Source organism: Paroedura picta, chromosome 2, assembly GCF_049243985.1.
Source record: "Paroedura picta isolate Pp20150507F chromosome 2, Ppicta_v3.0, whole genome shotgun sequence".
Classification (NCBI taxonomy): Eukaryota; Metazoa; Chordata; class Lepidosauria; order Squamata; family Gekkonidae; genus Paroedura; species Paroedura picta.
In genome coordinates, this window is record NC_135370.1 from 18,839,883 (window position 1) to 18,863,960 (window position 24,078).

Consider the following 24,078-nt stretch of genomic DNA (forward strand, 5'->3'; position numbering starts at 1 on the left):
CACTGGGTACTTATCCGTACGAAAAACCCTATTGATTTACCTGTTTTTACAAGGAAGTAAATGTGAAAAAAATATTTCTACATCCCATGGCCTTTCCCAACCATTTAAATTTTTCTCTTACAGGTCTAACACTTCCGAAAAACCAATACAACGCCCACCCGGAACAATATATAAAGCTAAACGAACCGTTCACTGGGTACTTATCCGTACGAAAAACCCTATTGATTTACCTGTTTTTACAAGGAAGTAAATGTGAAAAAAATATTTCTACATCCCATGGCCTTTGCCAACCATTTAAATTTTTCTCTTACAGGTCTAACACTTCCGAAAAACCAATACAACGCCCACCCGGAACAATATATAAAGCTAAACGAACGGTTCACTGGGTACTTATCCGTACGAAAATCCCAATTGATTTTCCTGTTTTTACAAGGAAGTAAAATGTGAAAAAAATATTTCTACATCCCATGGCCTTTCCCAACCATTTAAATTTTTTTCTTACAGGTCTAACGCTTCCGAAAAACCAATACAACGCCCACCCGGAACAATATATAAATCTAAACGAACCGTTCACTGGGTACATATCCGTACGAAAATCCGTATTGATTTTCCTGTTTTTATAAGGAAGTAAAATGTGAAAAAAATATTTCTACATCCCATGGCCTTTCTCAACCATTTAAATTTTTCTCTTACAGGTCTAACACTTCCAAAAAACCAATACAACGCCCACCCGGAACAATATATAAAGCTAAACGAACCGTTCACTGGGTACTTATCCGTACGAAAATCCCTATTGATTTACCTGTTTTTAAAAGGAAATAAAATGTGAAAAAAATATTTCTACATCCCATGGCCTTTCCCAAACATTTAAATTTTTCTTTTACAGGTCTAACACTTCTGAAAAACCAATACAACGCCCACCCGGAACAATATATAAAGCTAAACGAACCGTTCACTGGGTACTTATCCGTATGAAAAACCCTATTGATTTACCTGTTTTTACAAGGAAGTAAATGTGAAAAAAATATTTCTACATCCCATGGCCTTTCCCAACCATTTAAATTTTTCTCTTACAGGTCTAACACTTCCGAAAAACCAATACAACGCCCACCCGGAACAATATATAAAGCTAAACGAACCGTTCACTGGGTACTTATCCGTACGAAAAACCCTATTGATTTACCTGTTTTTACAAGGAAGTAAATGTGAAAAAAATATTTCTACATCCCATGGCCTTTCCCAACCATTTAAATTTTTTTCTTACAGGTCTAACGCTTCCGAAAAACCAATACAACGCCCACCCGGAACAATATATAAAGCTAAACGAACCGTTCACTGGGTACATATCCGTACGAAAATCCCTATTGATTTTCTTGTTTTTATAAGGAAGTAAAATGTGAAAAAAATATTTCTACATCCCATGGCCTTTCTCAACCATTTAAATTTTTCTCTTACAGGTCTAACACTTCCAAAAAACCAATACAACGCCCACCCGGAACAATATATAAAGCTAAACGAACCGTTCACTGGGTACTTATCCGTACGAAAATCCCTATTGATTTACCTGTTTTTACAAGGAAGTAAAATGTGAAAAAAATATTTCTACATCCCATGGCCTTTCCCAACCATTTAAATTTTTTTCTTACAGGTCTAACGCTTCCGAAAAACCAATACAACGCCCACCCGGAACAATATATAAATCTAAACGAACCGTTCACTGGGTACATATCCGTACGAAAATCCCTATTGATTTTCCTGTTTTTATAAGGAAGTAAAATGTGAAAAAAATATTTCTACATCCCATGGCCTTTCTCAACCATTTAAATTTTTCTCTTACAGGTCTAACACTTCCAAAAAACCAATACAACGCCCACCCGGAACAATATATAAAGCTAAACGAACCGTTCACTGGGTACTTATCCGTACGAAAATCCCTATTGATTTACCTGTTTTTAAAAGGAAATAAAATGTGAAAAAAATATTTCTACATCCCATGGCCTTTCCCAAACATTTAAATTTTTCTTTTACAGGTCTAACACTTCTGAAAAACCAACACAACGCCCACCCGGAACAATATATAAAGCTAAACGAACCGTTCACTGGGTACTTATCCGTATGAAAAACCCAATTGATTTACCTGTTTTTACAAGGAAGTAAATGTGAAAAAAATATTTCTACATCCCATGGCCTTTCCCAACCATTTAAATTTTTCTCTTACAGGTCTAACACTTCCGAAAAACCAATACAACGCCCACTCGGAACAATATATAAAGCTAAACGAACCGTTCACTGGGTACTTATCCGTACGAAAAACCGTATTGATTTACCTGTTTTTACAAGGAAGTAAATGTGAAAAAAATATTTCTACATCCCATGGCCTTTCCCAACCATTTAAATTTTTCTCTTACAGGTCTAACACTTCTGAAAAACCAATACAACGCCCACCCGGAACAATATATAAAGCTAAACGAACGGTTCACTGGGTACTTATCCGTACGAAAATCCCTATTGATTTTCCTGTTTTTACAAGGAAGTAAAATGTGAAAAAAATATTTCTACAACCCATGGCCTTTCCCAACCATTTAAATTTTTTTCTTACAGGTCTAACGCTTCCGAAAAACCAATACAACGCCCACCCGGAACAATATATAAAGCTAAACGAACGGTTCACTGGGTACTTATCCATACGAAAAACCCTATTGATTTACCTGTTTTTACAAGGAAGTAAATGTGAAAAAAATATTTCTACATCCCATGGCCTTTCCCAACCATTTAAATTTTTCTCTTACAGGTCTAACACTTCCGAAAAACCAATACAACGCCCACCCGGAACAATATATAAAGCTAAACGAACCGTTCACTGGGTACATATCCGGACGAAAATCCCTATTGATTTTCCTGTTTTTATAAGGAAGTAAAATGTGAAAAAATATTTCTACATCCCATGGCCTTTTCCAACCATTTAAATTTTTCTCTTACAGGTCTAACACTTCCAAAAAACCAATACAACGCCCACCCGGAACAATATATAAAGCTAAACGAACCGTTCACTGGGTAATTATCCGTACGAAAATCCCTATTGATTTACCTGTTTTTAAAAGGAAATAAAATGTGAAAAAAATATTTCTACATCCCATGGCCTTTCCCAACCATTTAAATTTTTCTCTTACAGGTCTAACACTTCTGAAAAACCAATACAACGCCCACCCGGAACAATATATAAAGCTAAACGAACCGTTCACTGGGTACTTATCCGTACGAAAATCCCTATTGATTTACCTGTTTTTACAAGGAAATAAATGTGAAAAAAATATTTCTACATCCCATGGCCTTTCCCAGCCATTTAAATTTTTCTCTTACAGGTCTAACACTTCCAAAAAACCAATACAACGCCCACCCGGAACAATATATAAAGCTAAACGAACTGTTCACTGGGTACTTATCCGTACGAAAATCCCTATTAATTTACCTGTTTTTAAAAGGAAATAAAATGTGAAAAAAATATTTCTACATCCCATGGCCTTTCCCAACCATTTAAATTTTTCTTTTACAGGTCTAACACTTCTGTAAAACCAATACAACGCCCACCCGGAACAATATATAAAGCTAAACGAACCGTTCACTGGGTACTTATCCGTACGAAAAACCCTATTGATTTACCTGTTTTTACAAGGAAGTAAATGTGAAAAAAATATTTCTACATCCCATGGCCTTTCCCAACCATTTAAATTTTTCTCTTACAGGTCTAACACTTCCGAAAAACCAATACAACGCCCACCCGGAACAATATATAAAGCTAAACGAACCGTTCACTGGGTACTTATCCGTACGAAAAACCCTATTGATTTACCTGTTTTTACAAGGAAGTAAATGTGAAAAAAATATTTCTACATCCCATGGCCTTTGCCAACCATTTAAATTTTTCTCTTACAGGTCTAACACTTCCGAAAAACCAATACAACGCCCACCCGGAACAATATATAAAGCTAAACGAACGGTTCACTGGGTACTTATCCGTACGAAAATCCCTATTGATTTTCCTGTTTTTACAAGGAAGTAAAATGTGAAAAAAATATTTCTACATCCCATGGCCTTTCCCAACCATTTAAATTTTTTTCTTACAGGTCTAACGCTTCCGAAAAACCAATACAACGCCCACCCGGAACAATATATAAATCTAAACGAACCGTTCACTGGGTACATATCCGTACGAAAATCCCTATTGATTTTCCTGTTTTTATAAGGAAGTAAAATGTGAAAAAAATATTTCTACATCCCATGGCCTTTCTCAACCATTTAAATTTTTCTCTTACAGGTCTAACACTTCCAAAAAACCAATACAACGCCCACCCGGAACAATATATAAAGCTAAACGAACCGTTCACTGGGTACTTATCCGTACGAAAATCCCTATTGATTTACCTGTTTTTAAAAGGAAATAAAATGTGAAAAAAATATTTCTACATCCCATGGCCTTTCCCAAACATTTAAATTTTTCTTTTACAGGTCTAACACTTCTGAAAAACCAATACAACGCCCACCCGGAACAATATATAAAGCTAAACGAACCGTTCACTGGGTACTTATCCGTATGAAAAACCCTATTGATTTACCTGTTTTTACAAGGAAGTAAATGTGAAAAAAATATTTCTACATCCCATGGCCTTTCCCAACCATTTAAATTTTTCTCTTACAGGTCTAACACTTCCGAAAAACCAATACAACGCCCACCCGGAACAATATATAAAGCTAAACGAACCGTTCACTGGGTACTTATCCGTACGAAAAACCCTATTGATTTACCTGTTTTTACAAGGAAGTAAATGTGAAAAAAATATTTCTACATCCCATGGCCTTTCCCAACCATTTAAATTTTTTTCTTACAGGTCTAACGCTTCCGAAAAACCAATACAACGCCCACCCGGAACAATATATAAAGCTAAACGAACCGTTCACTGGGTACATATCCGTACGAAAATCCCTATTGATTTTCTTGTTTTTATAAGGAAGTAAAATGTGAAAAAAATATTTCTACATCCCATGGCCTTTCTCAACCATTTAAATTTTTCTCTTACAGGTCTAACACTTCCAAAAAACCAATACAACGCCCACCCGGAACAATATATAAAGCTAAACGAACCGTTCACTGGGTACTTATCCGTACGAAAATCCCTATTGATTTACCTGTTTTTAAAAGGAAATAAAATGTGAAAAAAATATTTCTACATCCCATGGCCTTTCCCAACCATTTAAATTTTTCTTTTACAGGTCTAACACTTCTGAAAAACCAATACAACGCCCACCCGTAACAATATATAAAGCTAAACGAACCGTTCACTGGGTACTTATCCGTACGAAAAACCCTATTGATTTACCTGTTTTTACAAGGAAGTAAATGTGAAAAAAATATTTCTACATCCCATGGCCTTTCCCAACCATTTAAATTTTTCTCTTACAGGTCTAACACTTCCAAAAAACCAATACAATGCCCACCCGGAACAATATATAAAGCTAAATGAACCGTTCACTGGGTACTTATCCGTACGAAAATCCCTATTGATTTACCTGTTTTTAAAAGGAAATAAAATGTGAAAAAAATATTTCTACATCCCATGGCCTTTCCCAACCATTTAAATTTTTCTTTTACAGGTCTAACACTTCTGAAAAACCAATACAACGCCCACCCGGAACAATATATAAAGCTAAACGAACCGTTCACTGGGTACTTATCCGTACGAAAAACCCTATTGATTTACCTATATTTACAAGGAAGTAAATGTGAAAAAAATATTTCTACATCCCATGGCCTTTCCCAACCATTTAAATTTTTCTTTTACAGGTCTAACACTTCCGAAAAACCAATATAACGCCCACCCGGAACAATATATAAAGCTAAACGAACCGTTCACTGGGTACTTATCCGTACGAAAAACCCTATTGATTTACCAGTTTTTACAAGGAAGTATATGTGAAAAAAATATTTCTACATCACATGGCCTTTCCCAACCATTTAAATTTTTCTCTTACAGGTCTAACACTTCTGAAAAACCAAAACAACGCCCACCCGGAACAATATATAAAGCTAAACGAACCGTTCACTGGGCACTTATCCGTACGAAAAACCCTATTGATTTACCTGTTTTTACAAGGAAATAAAATGTGAAAAAAATATTTCTACATCCCATGGCCTTTCCCAACCATTTAAATTTTTCTCTTACAGGTCTAACACTTCCGAAAAACCAAAACACCGCCCACCCGGAATAATATATAAAGCTAAACGAACCGTTCACTGGGTACTTATCCGTACGAAAATCCCTATTGATTTTCCTGATTTACAAGGAAGTAAAATGTGAAAAAAAATATTTCTACATCCCATGGCCTTTCCCAACCATTTAAATTTTTCTCTTACAGGTCTACCACTTCCGAAAAACCAAAACAACGCCCACCAGGAACAATATATAAAGCTAAACGAACCGTTCACTGGGTACTTATCCGTACAAAAATCCCTATGGATTTTCCTGTTTTTACAAGGAAGTAAAATGTGAAAAAATATTTCTACATCCCATGGCCTTTCCCAACCATTTAAATTTTTCTCTTACAGGTCTAACACTTCCGAAAAACCAATACAACGCCCACCCGGAACAATATATAAAGCTAAACGAACCGTTCACTGGGCACTTATCCGTACGAAATACCCTATTGATTTACCTGTTTTTACAAGGAAGTAAAATGTGAAAAAAATATTTCTACATCCCATGGCCTTTCCCAACCATTTAAATTTTTCTCTTACAGGTCTAACACTTCTGAAAAACCAATACAACGCCCACCCGGAACAATATATAAAGCTAAACGAACCGTTCACTGGGTACTTATCCGTACGAAAAACCCTATTGATTTACCTGTTTTTACAAGGAAGTAAATGTGAAAAAAATATTTCTACATCCCATGGCCTTTCCCAGCCATTTAAATTTTTCTCTTACAGGTCTAACACTTCCAAAAAACCAATACAACGCCCACCCGGAACAATATATAAAGCTAAACGAACCGTTCACTGGGTACTTATCCGTACGAAAATCCCTATTGATTTACCTGTTTTTAAAAGGAAATAAAATGTGAAAAAAATATTTCTACATCCCATGGCCTTTCCCAACCATTTAAATTTTTCTTTTACAGGTCTAACACTTCTGAAAAACCAATACAACGCCCACCCGGAACAATATATAAAGCTAAACGAACCGTTCACTGGGTACTTATCCTTACGAAAAACCCTATTGATTTACCTGTTTTTACAAGGAAGTAAATGTGAAAAAAATATTTCTACATCCCATGGCCTTTCCCAACCATTTAAATTTTTCTGTTACAGGTCTAACACTTCCGAAAAACCAATACAACGCCCACCCGGAAGAATATATAAATATAAACGAACCGTTCACTGGGTACTTATCCGTATGAAAATCCCTATCGATTTTCCTGTTTTTACAAGGAAGTAAAATGTGAAAAAAATATTTCTACATCCCATGGCCTTTCCCAACCATTTAAATTTTTCTCTTAAAGGTCTAACACTTCCGAAAAAACAATACAACGCCCACCCGGAACAATGTATAAAGCTAAACAAACCGTTCATTGGGCACTTATCCGTACGAAAAACCCTATTGATTTTCCTGTTTTTAAAAGGAAGTAAAATGTGAAAAAAATATTTCTACATCCCATGGCCTTTCCCAACCATTTAAATTTTTCTCTTACAGGTCTAACACTTCCAAAAAACCAATACAACGCCCACCCGGAACAATATATAAAGCTAAACGAACCGTTCACTGGGTAATTATCCGTACGAAAATCCCTATTGATTTACCTGTTTTTAAGAGGAAATAAAATGTGAAAAAAATATTTCTACATCCCATGGCCTTTCCCAACCATTTAAATTTTTCTCTTACAGGTCTAACACTTCTGAAAAAACAATACAACGCCCACCCGGAACAATATATAAAGCTAAACGAACCGTTCACTGGGTACTTATCCGTACGAAAAACCCTATTGATTTACCTGTTTTTACAAGGAAGTAAATGTGAAAAAAATATTTCTACATCCCATGGCCTTTCCCAACCATTTAAATTTTTCTCTTACAGGTCTAACACTTCTGAAAAACCAATACAACGCCCACCCGGAAGAATATATAAATATAAACGAACCGTTCACTGGGTACTTATCCGTACGAAAATCCCTATTGATTTACCTGTTTTTAAAAGGAAATAAAATGTGAAAAAAATATTTCTACATCCCATGGCCTTTCCCAACCATTTAAATTTTTCTCTTACAGCTCTAACACTTCTGAAAAACCAATACAACGCCCACCCGGAACAATATATAAAGCTAAACGAACCGTTCACTGGGTACTTATCCGTACGAAAAACCCTATTGATTTACCTGTTTTTACAAGGAAGTAAATGTGAAAAAAATATTTCTACATACCATGGCCTTTCCCAGCCATTTAAATTTTTCTCTTACAGGTCTAACACTTCCAAAAAACCAATACAACGCCCACCCGGAACAATATATAAAGCTAAACGAACCGTTCACTGGGTACTTATCCGTACGAAAAACCCTATTGATTTACCTGTTTTTACAAGGAAGTAAATGTGAAAAAAATATTTCTACAACCCATGGCCTTTCCCAACCATTTAAATTTTTCTCTTACAGGTCTAACACTTCCGAAAAACCAATACAACGCCCACCCGGAACAATATATAAAGCTAAACGAACCGTTCACTGGGTACTTATCCGTACGAAAAACCCTATTGATTTACCTGTTTTTACAAGGAAGTATATGTGAAAAAAATATTTCTACATCCCATGGCCTTTCCCAACCATTTAAATTTTTCTCTTACAGGTCTAACACTTCTGAAAAACCAAAACAACGCCCACCCGGAACAATATATAAAGCTAAACGAACCGTTCACTGGGCACTTATCCGTACGAAAAACCCTATTGATTTACCTGTTTTTACAAGGAAATAAAATGTGAAAAAAATATTTCTACATCCCATGGCCTTTCCCAACCATTTAAATCTTTCTCTTACAGGTCTAACACTTCCGAAAAAACAATACAACGCCCATCCGGAACAATATATAAAGCTAAACCAACGGTTCACTGGGTACTTATCCGTACGAAAAACCCTATTGATTTACCTGTTTTTACAAGGAAGTAAATGTGAAAAAAATATTTCACCATCCCATGGCCTTTCCCAACCATTTAAATTTTTCTCTTACAGGTCTAACACTTCCAAAAAACCAATACAATGCCAACCCGGAACAATATATAAAGCTAAACGAACCGTTCACTGGGTACTTATCCGTACGAAAATCCCTATTGATTTACCTGTTTTTAAAAGGAAATAAAATGTGAAAAAAATATTTCTACATCCCATGGCCTTTCCCAACCATTTAAATTTTTCTTTTACAGTTCTAACACTTCTGAAAAACCAATACAACGCCCACCCGGAACAATATATAAAGCTAAACGAACCGTTCACTGGGTACTTATCCGTACGAAAATCCCTATTGATTTTCCTGTTTTTATAAGGAAGTAAAATGTGAAAAAAATATTTCTACATCCCATGGCCTTTCCCAACCATTTAAATCTTTCTCTTACAGGTCTAACACTTCCGAAAAAACAATACAACGCCCATCCGGAACAATATATAAAGCTAAACGAACGGTTCACTGGGTACTTATCCGTACGAAAAACCCTATTGATTTACCTGTTTTTACAAGGAAGTAAATGTGAAAAAAATATTTCACCATCCCATGGCCTTTCCCAACCATTTAAATTTTTCTCTTACAGGTCTAACACTTCCAAAAAACCAATACAATGCCAACCCGGAACAATATATAAAGCTAAACGAACCGTTCACTGGGTACTTATCCGTACGAAAATCCCTATTGATTTACCTGTTTTTAAAAGGAAATAAAATGTGAAAAAAATATTTCTACATCCCATGGCCTTTCCCAACCATTTAAATTTTTCTTTTACAGTTCTAACACTTCTGAAAAACCAATACAACGCCCACCCGGAACAATATATAAAGCTAAACGAACCCTTCACTGGGTACTTATCCGTACGAAAAACCCTATTGATTTACCTGTTTTTACAAGGAAGTAAATGTGAAAAAAATATTTCTACATCCCATGGCCTTTCCCAACCATTTAAATTTTTCTCTTACAGGTCTAACACTTTCAAAAAACCAATACAACGCCCACCCGGAACAATATATAAATCTAAACGAACCGTTCACTGGGTACTTATCCGTACGAAAATCCCTATTGATTTACCTGTTTTTAAAAGGAAATAAAATGTGAAAAAAATATTTCTACATCCAATGGCCTTTCCCAACCATTTAAATTTTTCTCTTACAGGTCTAACACTTCCCAAAACCAAATACAACGCCCACCCGGAACAATATATAAAGCTAAACGAACAGTTCACTGGGTACTTATCCGTACGAAAAACCCAATTGATTTACCTGTTTTTACAAGGAAGTAAATGTGAAAAAAATATTTCTACATCCCATTGCCTTTCCCAACCATTTAAATTTTTCTCTTACAGGTCTAACACTTCTGAAAATCCAATACAACGCCCACCCCGAACAATATATAAAGATAAACGAACCGTTCACTAGGTACTTATCCGTCCGAAAATCCCTATCGATTTTCCTGTTTTTACAAGGAAGTAAAATGTGAAAAAAATATTTCTACATCCCATGGCCTTTCCCAACCATTTAAATTTTTCTCTTACAGGTCTAACACTTCCGAAAATCCAATACAACGCCCACCCCGAACAATATATAAAGCTAAACGAACGGTTCACTGGGTACTTATCCGTACGAAAATCCCTATTGATTTTCCTGTTTTTACAAGGAAGTAAAATGTGAAAAAAATATTTCTACATCCCATGGCCTTTCCCAACCATTTAAATTTTTCTCTTACAGGTCTAACACTTCCGAAAAAACAATACAACGCCCACCCGGAACAATATATAAAGCTAAACGAACGGTTCACTGGGTACTTATCCGTACGAAAAACCCTATTGATTTACCTGTTTTTACAAGGAAGTAAAAGTGAAAAAAATATTTCTACATCCCATGGCCTTTCCCAACAATTTAAATTTTTCCCTTACAGGTCTAACACTTCCGAAAAACCAATACAACGCCCACCCGGAAGAATATATAAAGATAAACGAACCGTTCACTGGGTACTTATCCGTATGAAAATCCCTATCGATTTTCCTGTTTTTACAAGGAAGTAAAATGTGAAAAAAATATTTCTACATCCCATGGTTTTTCCCAACCATTTAAATTTTTCTCTTACAGGTCTAACACTTCCGAAAAACCAAAACAACGCCCACCCGGAACAATATATAAAGCTAAACGAACGGTTCACTGGGTACTTATCCGTACGAAAATCCCTATTGATTTTCCTGTTTTTACAAGGAAGTAAAATGTGAAAAAAATATTTCTACATCCCATGGCCTTTCCCAACCATTTAAATTTTTCTCTTACAGGTCTAACACTTCCGAAAAACCAATACAACACCCACCCGGAACCATATATAAAGCTAAACGAACGGTTCACTGGGTACCTATCCGTACGAAAAACCCTATTGATTTACCTGTTTTTACAAGGAAGTAAATGTGAAAAAAATATTTCTACATCCCATGGCCTTTCCCAACCATTTAAATTTTTCTCTTACAGGTCTAACACTTCTGAAAAACCAATACAACGCCCACCCGGAAGAATATATAAATATAAACGAACCGTTCACTGGGTACTTATCCGTATGAAAATCCCTATCGATTTTCCTGTTTTTACAAGGAAGTAAAATGTGAAAATAATATTTCTACATCGCATGGCCTTTCCCAACCATTTAAATTTTTCTCTTACAGGTCTAACACTTCCGAAAAAACAATACAACGCCCACCCGGAACAATGTATAAAGCTAAACAACCCGTTCACTGGGCACTTATCCGTACGAAAATCCCTATTGATTTACCTGTTTTTAAAAGGAAATAAAATGTGAAAAAAATATTTCTACATCCCATGGCCTTTCCCAACCATTTAAATTTTCCTCTTACAGGTCTAACACTTCTGAAAAACCAATACAACGCCCACCCGGAACAATATATAAAGCTAAACGAACCGTTCACTGGGTACTTTTCCGTACGAAAAACCCTATTGATTTACCTGTTTTTACAAGGAAGTAAATGTGAAAAAAATATTTCTACATCCCATGGCCTTTCCCAGCCATTTAAATTTTTCTCTTACAGGTCTAACACTTCCAAAAAACCAATACAACGCCCACCCGGAACAATATATAAAGCTAAACGAACCGTTCACTGGGTACTTATCCGTACGAAAATCCCTATTGATTTACCTGTTTTTAAAAGGAAATAAAATGTGAAAAAAATATTTCTACATCCCATGGCCTTTCCCAACCATTTAAATTTTTCTTTTACAGGTCTAACACTTCTGAAAAACCAATACAACGCCCACCCGGAACAATATATAAAGCTAAACGAACCGTTCACTGGGTACTTATCCGTACTAAAAACCCTATTGATTTACCTGTTTTTACAAGGAAGTAAATGTGAAAAAAATATTTCTACATCCCATGGCCTTTCCCAACCATTTAAATTTTTCTCTTACAGGTCTAACACTTCCGAAAAACCAATACAACGCCCACCCGGAGCAATATATAAAGCTAAACGAACCGTACACTGGGTACTTATCCGTACGAAAAACCCTATTGATTTACCTGTTTTTACAAGGAAGTATATGTGAAAAAAATATTTCTACATCCCATTGCCTTTCCCAACCATTTAAATTTTTCTCTTACAGGTCTAATACTTCTGAAAAACCAAAACAACGCCCACCCGGAACAATATATAAAGCTAAACGAACCGTTCACTGGGCACTTATCCGTACGAAAAACCCTATTGATTTGCCTGTTTTTACAAGGAAATAAAATGTGAAAAAAATATTTCTAAATCCCATGGCCTTTCCCAACCATTTAAATTTTTCTCTTAGAGGTCTAACACTTCCGAAAAACCAAAACAACGCACACCCGGAACAATATATAAAGCTAAACGAACGGTTCACTGGGTACTTATCCGTACGAAAATCCCTATTGATTTTCCTGTTTTTATAAGGAAGTAAAATGTGAAAAAAATATTTCTACATCCCATGGCCTTTCCCAACCATTTAAATTTTTCTCTTACAGGTCTAACACTTCCAAAAAAACAATACAACGCCCACCCGGAACAATATATAAAGCTAAACGAACGGTTCACTGGGTACTTATCCGTACAAAAAACCCTATTGATTTACCTGTTTTTACAAGGAAGTAAATGTGAAAAAAATATTTCTACATCCCATGGCCTTTCCCAACCATTTAAATTTTTCTCTTACAGGTCTAACACTTCTGAAAAACCAATACAACGCCCACCCGGAAGAATATATAAATATAAACGAACCGTTCACTGGGTACTTATCCGTATGAAAATCCCTATCGATTTTCCTGTTTTTACAAGGAAGTAAAATGTGAAAATAATATTTCTACATCGCATGGCCTTTCCCAACCATTTAAATTTTTCTCTTACAGGTCTAACACTTCCGAAAAAACAATACAACGCCCACCCGGAACAATGTATAAAGCTAAACAACCCGTTCACTGGGCACTTATCCGTACGAAAATCCCTATTGATTTACCTGTTTTTAAAAGGAAATAAAATGTGAAAAAAATATTTCTACATCCCATGGCCTTTCCCAACCATTTAAATTTTTCTCTTACAGGTCTAACACTTCTGAAAAACCAATACAACGCCCACCCGGAACAATATATAAAGCTAAACGAACCGTTCACTGGGTACTTTTCCGTACGAAAAACCCTATTGATTTACCTGTTTTTACAAGGAAGTAAATGTGAAAAAAATATTTCTACATCCCATGGCCTTTCCCAGCCATTTAAATTTTTCTCTTACAGGTCTAACACTTCCAAAAAACCAATACAACGCCCACCCGGAACAATATATAAAGCTAAACGAACCGTTCACTGGGTACTTATCCGTACGAAAATCCCTATTGATTTACCTGTTTTTAAAAGGAAATAAAATGTGAAAAAAATATTTCTACATCCCATGGCCTTTCCCAACCATTTAAATTTTTCTTTTACAGGTCTAACACTTCTGAAAAACCAATACAACGCCCACCCGGAACAATATATAAAGCTAAACGAACCGTTCACTGGGTACTTATCCGTACTAAAAACCCTATTGATTTACCTGTTTTTACAAGGAAGTAAATGTGAAAAAAATATTTCTACATCCCATGGCCTTTCCCAACCATTTAAATTTTTCTCTTACAGGTCTAACACTTCCGAAAAACCAATACAACGCCCACCCGGAACAATATATAAAGCTAAACGAACCGTTCACTGGGTACTTATCCGTACGAAAAACCCTATTGATTTACCTGTTTTTACAAGGAAGTATATGTGAAAAAAATATTTCTACATCCCATGGCCTTTCCCAACCATTTAAATTTTTCTCTTACAGGTTTAATACTTCTGAAAAACCAAAACAACGCCCACCCGGAACAATATATAAAGCTAAACGAACCGTTCACTGGGCACTTATCCGTACGAAAAACCCTATTGATTTGCCTGTTTTTACAAGGAAATAAAATGTGAAAAAAATATTTCTACATCCCATGGCCTTTCCCAACCATTTAAATTTTTCTCTTAGAGGTCTAACACTTCCGAAAAACCAAAACAACGCCCACCCGGAACAATATATAAAGCTAAACGAACGGTTCACTGGGTACTTATCCGTACGAAAATCCCTATTGATTTTCCTGTTTTTATAAGGAAGTAAAATGTGAAAAAAATATTTCTACATCCCATGGCCTTTCCCAACCATTTAAATTTTTCTCTTACAGGTCTAACACTTCCAGAAAAACAATACAACACCCACCCGGAACAATATATAAAGCTAAACGAACGGTTCACTGGGTACTTATCCGTACGAAAAACCCTATTGATTTACCTGTTTTTACAAGGAAGTAAATGTGAAAAAAATATTTCTACATCCCATGGCCTTTCCCAACCATTTAAATTTTTCTCTTACAGGTCTAACACTTCCGAAAAACCAATACAACGCCCACCCGGAAGAATATATAAAGATAAACGAACCGTTCACTGGGTACTTATCCGTATGAAAATCCCTATCGATTTTCCTGTTTTTACAAGGAAGTAAAATGTGAAAAAAATATTTCTACATCCCATGGCCTTTCCCAACCATTTAAATTTTTCTCTTACAGGTCTAACACTTCCGAAAAACCAAAACAACGCCCACCCAGAACAATATATAAAGCTAAACGAACGGTTCACTGGGTACTTATCCGTACGAAAATCCCTATTGATTTTCCTGTTTTTACAAGGAAGTAAAATGTGAAAAAAATATTTCTACATCCCATGGCCTTTCCCAACCATTTAAATTTTTTTCTTACAGGTCTAACGCTTCCGAAAAACCAATACAACGCCCACCCGAAACAATATATAAAGCTAAACGAACCGTTCACTGGGTACATATCCGTACGAAAATCCCTATTGATTTTCCTGTTTTTACAAGGAAGTAAATGTGAAAAAAATATTTCTACATCCCATGGCCTTTCCCAACCATTTAAATTTTTCTCTTACAGGTCTAACACTTCCGAAAAACCAATACAACGCCCACCCGGAGCAATATATAAAGCTAAACGAACCGTACACTGGGTACTTATCCGTACGAAAAACCCTATTGATTTACCTGTTTTTACAAGGAAGTATATGTGAAAAAAATATTTCTACATCCCATGGCCTTTCCCAACCATTTAAATTTTTCTCTTACAGGTCTAATACTTCTGAAAAACCAAAACAACGCCCACCCGGAACAATATATAAAGTTAAACGAACCGTTCACTGGGCACTTATCCGTACGAAAAACCCTATTGATTTGCCTGTTTTTACAAGGAAATAAAATGTGAAAAAAATATTTCTAAATCCCATGGCCTTTCCCAACCATTTAAATTTTTCTCTTAGAGGTCTAACACTTCCGAAAAACCAAAACAACGCCCACCCGGAACAATATATAAAGCTAAACGAACGGTTCACTGGGTACTTATCCGTACGAAAATCCCTATTGATTTTCCTGTTTTTATAAGGAAGTAAAATGTGAAAAAAATATTTCTACATCCCATGGCCTTTCCCAACCATTTAAATTTTTCTCTTACAGGTCTAACACTTCCAAAAAAACAATACAACGCCCACCCGGAACAATATATAAAGCTAAACGAACGGTTCACTGGGTACTTATCCGTACGAAAAACCCTATTGATTTACCTGTTTTTACAAGGAAGTAAATGTGAAAAAAATATTTCTACATCCCATGGCCTTTCCCAACCATTTAAATTTTTCTCTTACAGGTCTAACACTTCTGAAAAACCAATACAACGCCCACCCGGAAGAATATATAAATATAAACGAACCGTTCACTGGGTACTTATCCGTATGAAAATCCCTATCGATTTTCCTGTTTTTACAAGGAAGTAAAATGTGAAAATAATATTTCTACATCGCATGGCCTTTCCCAACCATTTAAATTTTTCTCTTACAGGTCTAACACTTCCGAAAAAACAATACAACGCCCACCCGGAACAATGTATAAAGCTAAACAACCCGTTCACTGGGCACTTATCCGTACGAAAATCCCTATTGATTTACCTGTTTTTAAAAGGAAATAAAATGTGAAAAAAATATTTCTACATCCCATGGCCTTTCCCAACCATTTAAATTTTTCTCTTACAGGTCTAACACTTCTGAAAAACCAATACAACGCCCACCCGGAACAATATATAAAGCTAAACGAACGGTTCACTGGGTACTTTTCCGTACGAAAAACCCTATTGATTTACCTGTTTTTACAAGGAAGTAAATGTGAAAAAAATATTTCTACATCCCATGGCCTTTCCCAGCCATTTAAATTTTTCTCTTACAGGTCTAACACTTCCAAAAAACCAATACAACGCCCACCCGGAACAATATATAAAGCTAAACGAACCGTTCACTGGGTACTTATCCGTACGAAAATCCCTATTGATTTACCTGTTTTTAAAAGGAAATAAAATGTGAAAAAAATATTTCTACATCCCATGGCCTTTCCCAACCATTTAAATTTTTCTTTTACAGGTCTAACACTTCTGAAAAACCAATACAACGCCCACCCGGAACAATATATAAAGCTAAACGAACCGTTCACTGGGTACTTATCCGTACTAAAAACCCTATTGATTTACCTGTTTTTACAAGGAAGTAAATGTGAAAAAAATATTTCTACATCCCATGGCCTTTCCCAACCATTTAAATTTTTCTCTTACAGGTCTAACACTTCCGAAAAACCAATACAACGCCCACCCGGAACAATATATAAAGCTAAACGAACCGTTCACTGGGTACTTATCCGTACGAAAAACCCTATTGATTTACCTGTTTTTACAAGGATGTATATGTGAAAAAAATATTTCTACATCCCATGGCCTTTCCCAACCATTTAAATTTTTCTCTTACAGGTTTAATACTTCTGAAAAACCAAAACAACGCCCACCCGGAACAATATATAAAGCTAAACGAACCGTTCACTGGGCACTTATCCGTACGAAAAACCCTATTGATTTGCCTGTTTTTACAAGGAAATAAAATGTGAAAAAAATATTTCTACATCCCATGGCCTTTCCCAACCATTTAAATTTTTCTCTTAGAGGTCTAACACTTCCGAAAAACCAAAACAACGCCCACCCGGAACAATATATAAAGCTAAACGAACGGTTCACTGGGTACTTATCCGTACGAAAATCCCTATTGATTTTCCTGTTTTTATAAGGAAGTAAAATGTGAAAAAAATATTTCTACATCCCATGGCCTTTCCCAACCATTTAAATTTTTCTCTTACAGGTCTAACACTTCCAAAAACACAATACAACACCCACCCGGAACAATATATAAAGCTAAACGAACGGTTCACTGGGTACTTATCCGTACGAAAATCCCTATTGATTTACCTGTTTTTACAAGGAAGTAAATGTGAAAAAAATATTTCTACATCCCATGGCCTTTCCCAACCATTTAAATTTTTCTCTTACAGGTCTAACACTTCCGAAAAACCAATACAACGCCCACCCGGAAGAATATATAAAGCTAAACGAACGGTTCACTGGGTACTTATCCGTATGAAAATCCCTATCGATTTTCCTGTTTTTACAAGGAAGTAAAATGTGAAAAAAATATTTCTACATCCCATGGCCTTTCCCAACCATTTAAATTTTTCTCTTACAGGTCTAACACTTCCGAAAAACCAAAACAACGCCCACCCAGAACAATATATAAAGCTAAACGAACGGTTCACTGGGTACTTATCCGTACGAAAATCCCTATTGATTTTCCTGTTTTTACAAGGAAGTAAAATGTGAAAAAAATATTTCTACATCCCATGGCCTTTCCCAACCATTTAAATTTTTTTCTTACAGGTCTAACGCTTCCGAAAAACCAATACAACGCCCACCCGAAACAATATATAAAGCTAAACGAACCGTTCACTGGGTACATATCCGTACGAAAATCCCTATTGATTTTCCTGTTTTTATAAGGAAGTAAAATGTGAAAAAAATATTTCTACATCCCATGGCCTTTCCCAACCATTTAAATTTTTCTCTTACAGGTCTAACACTTCTGAAAAACCAATACAACGCCCACCCGGAACAATATATAAAGCTAAACGAACCGTTCACTGGGTACTTATCCGTACGAAAAACCCTATTGATTTACCTGTTTTTACAAGGAAGTAAGTGTGAAAAAAATATTTCTACATCCCATGGCCTTTCCCAACCATTTAAATTTTTCTCTTACAGGTCTAACACTTCCAAAAAACCAATACAATGCCCACCCGGAACAATATATAAAGCTAAACGAACCGTTCACTGGGTACTTATCCGTACGAAAATCCCTATTGATTTACCTGTTTTTAAAAGGAAATAAAATGTGAAAAAAATATTTCTACATCCCATGGCCTTTCCCAACCATTTAAATTTTTCTTTTACAGGTCTAACACTTCTGAAAAACCAATACAACGCCCACCCGGAACAATATATAAAGCTAAACGAACCGTTCACTGGGTACTTATCCGTACGAAAAACCCTATTGATTTACCTATTTTTACAAGGAAGTAAATGTGAAAAAAATATTTCTACATCCCATGGCCTTTCCCAACCATTTAAATTTTTCTCTTACAGGTCTAACACTTCCGAAAAACCAATACAACGCCCACCCGGAACAATATATAAAGCTAAACGGACCGTTCACTGGGTACTTATCCGTACGAAAAACCCTATTGATTTACCTGTTTTTACAAGGAAGTATATGTGAAAAAAATATTTCTACATCACATGGCCTTTCCCAACCATTTAAATTTTTCTCTTACAGGTCTAACACTTCCGAAAAACCAAAACAACGCCCACCCGGAACAATATATAAAGCTAAACGAACGGTTCACTGGGTACTTATCCGTACGAAAATCCCTATTGATTTTCCTGTTTTTACAAGGAAGTAAAATGTGAAAAAAAATATTTCTACATCCCATGGCCTTTCCCAACCATTTAAATTTTTCTCTTACAGGTCTAACACTTCCGAAAAAACAATACAACGCCCACCCGGAACAATATATAAAGCTAAACGAACGGTTCACTGGGTACTTATCCGTACGAAAAACCCTATTGATTTGCCTGTTTTTACAAGGAAGTAAATGTGAAAAAAAATATTTCTACATCCCATGGCCTTTCCCAACCATTTAAATTTTTCTCTTACAGGTCTAACACTTCTGAAAAACCAATACAACGCCCACCCGGAAGAATATATAAAGATAAACGAACCGTTCACTGGGTACTTATCCGTATGAAAATACCTATCGATTTTCCTGTTTTTACAAGGAAGTAAAATGTGAAAAAAATATTTCTACATCCCATGGCCTTTCCCAACCATTTAAATTTTTCTTTTACAGGTCTAACACTTCTGAAAAACCAATACAACGCCCACCCGGAACAATATATAAAGCTAAACGAACGGTTCACTGGGTACTTATCCGTACGAAAATCCCTATTGATTTACCTGTTTTTACAAGGAAGTAAATGTGAAAAAAATATTTCTACATCCCATGGCCTTTCCCAACCATTTAAATTTTTCTCTTACAGGTCTAACACTTCTGAAAAACCAAAACAACGCCCACCCGGAACAATATATAAAGCTAAACGAACGGTTCACTGGGTACTTATCCGTACGAAAATCCCTATTGATTTACCTGTTTTTACAAGGAAGTAAAATGTGAAAAAAATATTTCTACATCCCATGGCCTTTCCCAACCATTTAAATTTTTTTCTTACAGGTCTAACACTTCCGAAAAACCAATACAACGCCCACCCGGAACAATATATAAAGCTAAACGAACCATTCACTGGGTACATATCCGTACGAAAATCCCTATTGATTTTCCTGTTTTTATAAGGAAGTAAAATGTGAAAAAAATATTTCTACATCCCATGGCCTTTCCCAACCATTTAAATTTTTTTCTTACAGGTCTAACGCTTCCGAAAAACCAATACAACGCCCTCCCGGAACAATATATAAAGCTAAACGAACCGTTCACTGGGTACATATCCGTACGAAAAACCCTATTGATTTACCTGTTTTTACAAGGAAGTAAATGTGAAAACCCCCTTCAAGGATCGCTGCCTTGTTGTGGCAAGGGGGCTTGCGTAGTTCAGTGAAGCTATGAGCTATGCCGTGCAGGGCCACCCAAGACGGACAGGTCATAGCTGAGAGCTCTGACAAAAGGTGATCCACTGGAGAAGGCAATGGCAAACCACTCCAGTATCTTTGCCATGAAAACTCTATGGACAGTTCCAATAGGCATAACGATATGACGCTGGAAGATGAGCCCCTCAGGTCGGAAGGTGTCCAATATGCTACTGGGGATGAGCAGACGGCTAGTACGAGTAGCGCCAGAATGAATGAAGCGGCTGGGCCAAAGCCGAAAGGACGCTCAGTTGTGGAAGTAACTGGTGGCGAAAAGACAGTCCGATGCTGTAAAGATTTTTATTCCATAGGAACCTGGAACGTCAGATCCATGAATCAAGGCAAGCTGGACGTGGTTAAACAAGAAATGAGAAGACTGAATATCGACATTTTAGGAATCAGTGAACTAAAATGGACAGGAATGGGTGAATTTAATTCAGATGACCATCAGGTATACTACTGTGGACAAGAATCTCGCAGAAGAAATGGAGTAGCATTCATAATCAATAAGAGAGTAGGAAAAGCAGTCTTGGGATACAATCCCCAAAATGACAGAATGATCTCAGTTCGAATCCAAGGCAAACCATTCAACATCACAGTGATCCAGGTCTACGCCCCAACCACTGCTGCTGAAGAGGATGAAGTTGATCAGTTCTATGAAGCCCTACAACACCTTCTAGAAGCAACGCCCAAAAATGATGTGCTTATCATCATGGGGGATTGGAATGCTAAAGTAGGAAGCCAAAAGATAACCGGGATAACAGGCAAGTTTGGCCTTGGAGTACAAAATGAAGCAGGGCACAGGCTGGTAGAATTTTGTCAAGAGAATACAATGGTCATAGCAAACACTCTTTTCCAGCAACCCAAGAGACGACTCTACACATGGACATCACCAGACGGTCAACACAGAAATCAGATTGACTATGTGCTCTGCAGCCAAAGATGGAAAAGTTCTATCCAGTCAATAAAAACAAGACCAGGAGCTGATTGTGGTTCAGATCATGAACTTCTTGTTGCAAAATTTAGGCTTAAATTGAAGAAAGTAGGGAAAAGCACTAGGCCACTCAGGTATGAACTAAATCATATCCCTGACGAATACACAGTGGAGGTGACAAATAGATTTAAGGAATTAGATCTGATAGACAGAGTGCCTGAAGAACTATGGACGGAGGTTCGCAACATTGTACAAGAGGTAGCAACTAAAACCATCCCAAAGAAAAAGAAATGCAAGAAATCAAAATGGCTGTCTGAGGAAGCTTTACAAATAGCTAAGGAGAGAAGGGAAGTGAAAGGCAAGGGAGAAAGAGAAAAATACACCCAATTGAATGCAGAATTCCAGAGAAAAGCTAGAAGAGATAAGAATGCCTTCTTAAATGAACAGTGCAAACAAATAGAAGAAAACAATAGAATGGGGAGGACCAGAGATCTTTTCAAGAAAATTTGGAGATATGAAGAGAACGTTTCATGCAAAGATGGGTATGATAAGGGACCAAAATGGTAGGGACCTCACAGAAGCAGAAGAGATCAAACAAAGGTGGCAAAATTATACAGAAGAACTATACAAGAGCGAGCTTAACATCCCTGATGACCACAATGGGGTAGTTACTGACCTGGAGCCAGACATCCTGGAATGTGAAGTCAAATGGGCCTTAGGAAGTCTGAACAACAATAAAGCTAATGGTAGTGACAGCATTCCAGTTGAACTATTCAAAATCTTAAAGGACGATGCAGTAAAAGTGCTACACTCAATATGCCAGCAAATTTGGAAAACTCAACAATGGCCACAGGATTGGAAAAGGTCAGTTTACATTCCAATCCCAAAGAAGGGCAATGCCAAAGAATGTTCAAACTACCGCACCATCGCACTAATTTCTCATGCTAGCAAAGTTATGCTCAAAATCCTACAAGCTAGGCTCCAGCAATATGTGGACCGAGAACTTCCAGAAGTACAGGCAGGATTTCGAAGAGGCAGAGGAACTAGAGATCAAATTGCCAACATACGCTGGATCATGGAGAAAGCTAGGGAGTACCAGAAGAACGTCTACTTCTGCTTCATTGACTATGCTAAAGCCTTTGATTGTGTGGAGCACAACAAATTGTGGCAAGTTCTTAAAGAGATGGGAATACCAGAGCATCTTATTTGTCTCTTGAGAAATTTATATGCAGGTCAAGAAGCAACAGTGAGAACTGAACATGGAATCACTGACTGGTTCAAAATTGAGAAAGGAGTTCGGCAAGGCTGTATACTGTCGCCTTGCCTATTTAACTTGTATGCAGAGCACATCATGAGAAATGCGGGATTAGAGGAGTCACAAATTGGGATCAAGATTGCAGGGAGAAATATCAACAACCTCAGATATGCAGATGATACCACTCTAATGGCAGAAAGTGAAGAGGAACTAAAGAGCCTGTTGATGCGGGTGAAGGAGGAGAGTGCCAAAGTTGGCTTGAAACTCAACATCAAGAAAACAAAGATCATGGCATCCGGCCCTCTCAATTCCTGGCAAATAGAAGGGGAAGAAATGGAGATAGTGACAGATTTTATTTTCCTGGGCTCCAAGATCACTGCAGATGGGGACTGCAGCAAAGAAATTAAAAGACGCTTGCTCCTGGGGAGGAAAGCTATGGCAAATCTAGACAGCATCCTAAAAAGCAGAGACATCACCCTGCCAACAAAAGTGCGTTTAGTCAAGGCTATGGTCTTCCCCGTTGCAATGTATGGCTGCGAAAGTTGGACCATAAGGAAGGCCGAGCGTCAAAGAATTGAGGCGTTTGAACTCTGGTGCTGGAGAAGACTCTTGCGAGTCCCTTGGACTGCAAGGCGAACAAACCAGTCAGTCCTAGAGGAGATCAGCCCTGACTGCTCTTTAGAAGGCCAGATCCTGAAGATGAAACTCAAATATTTTGGCCACCTCATGAGAAGGAAGGACTCCCTGGAGAAGAGCCTAATGCTGGGAGAGATCGAGGGCAAAAGAAGAAGGGGACGACAGAGAATGAGGTGGATGGATGGAGTCACTGAAGCAGTAGGTGCAAACTTAAATGGACTCCGGGGAATGGTAGAGGACAGGAAGGCCTGGAGGATCATTGTCCATGGGGTCGCGATGGGTCGGACACGACTTCGCACATAACAACAACAAAAAATGTGAAAAAAATA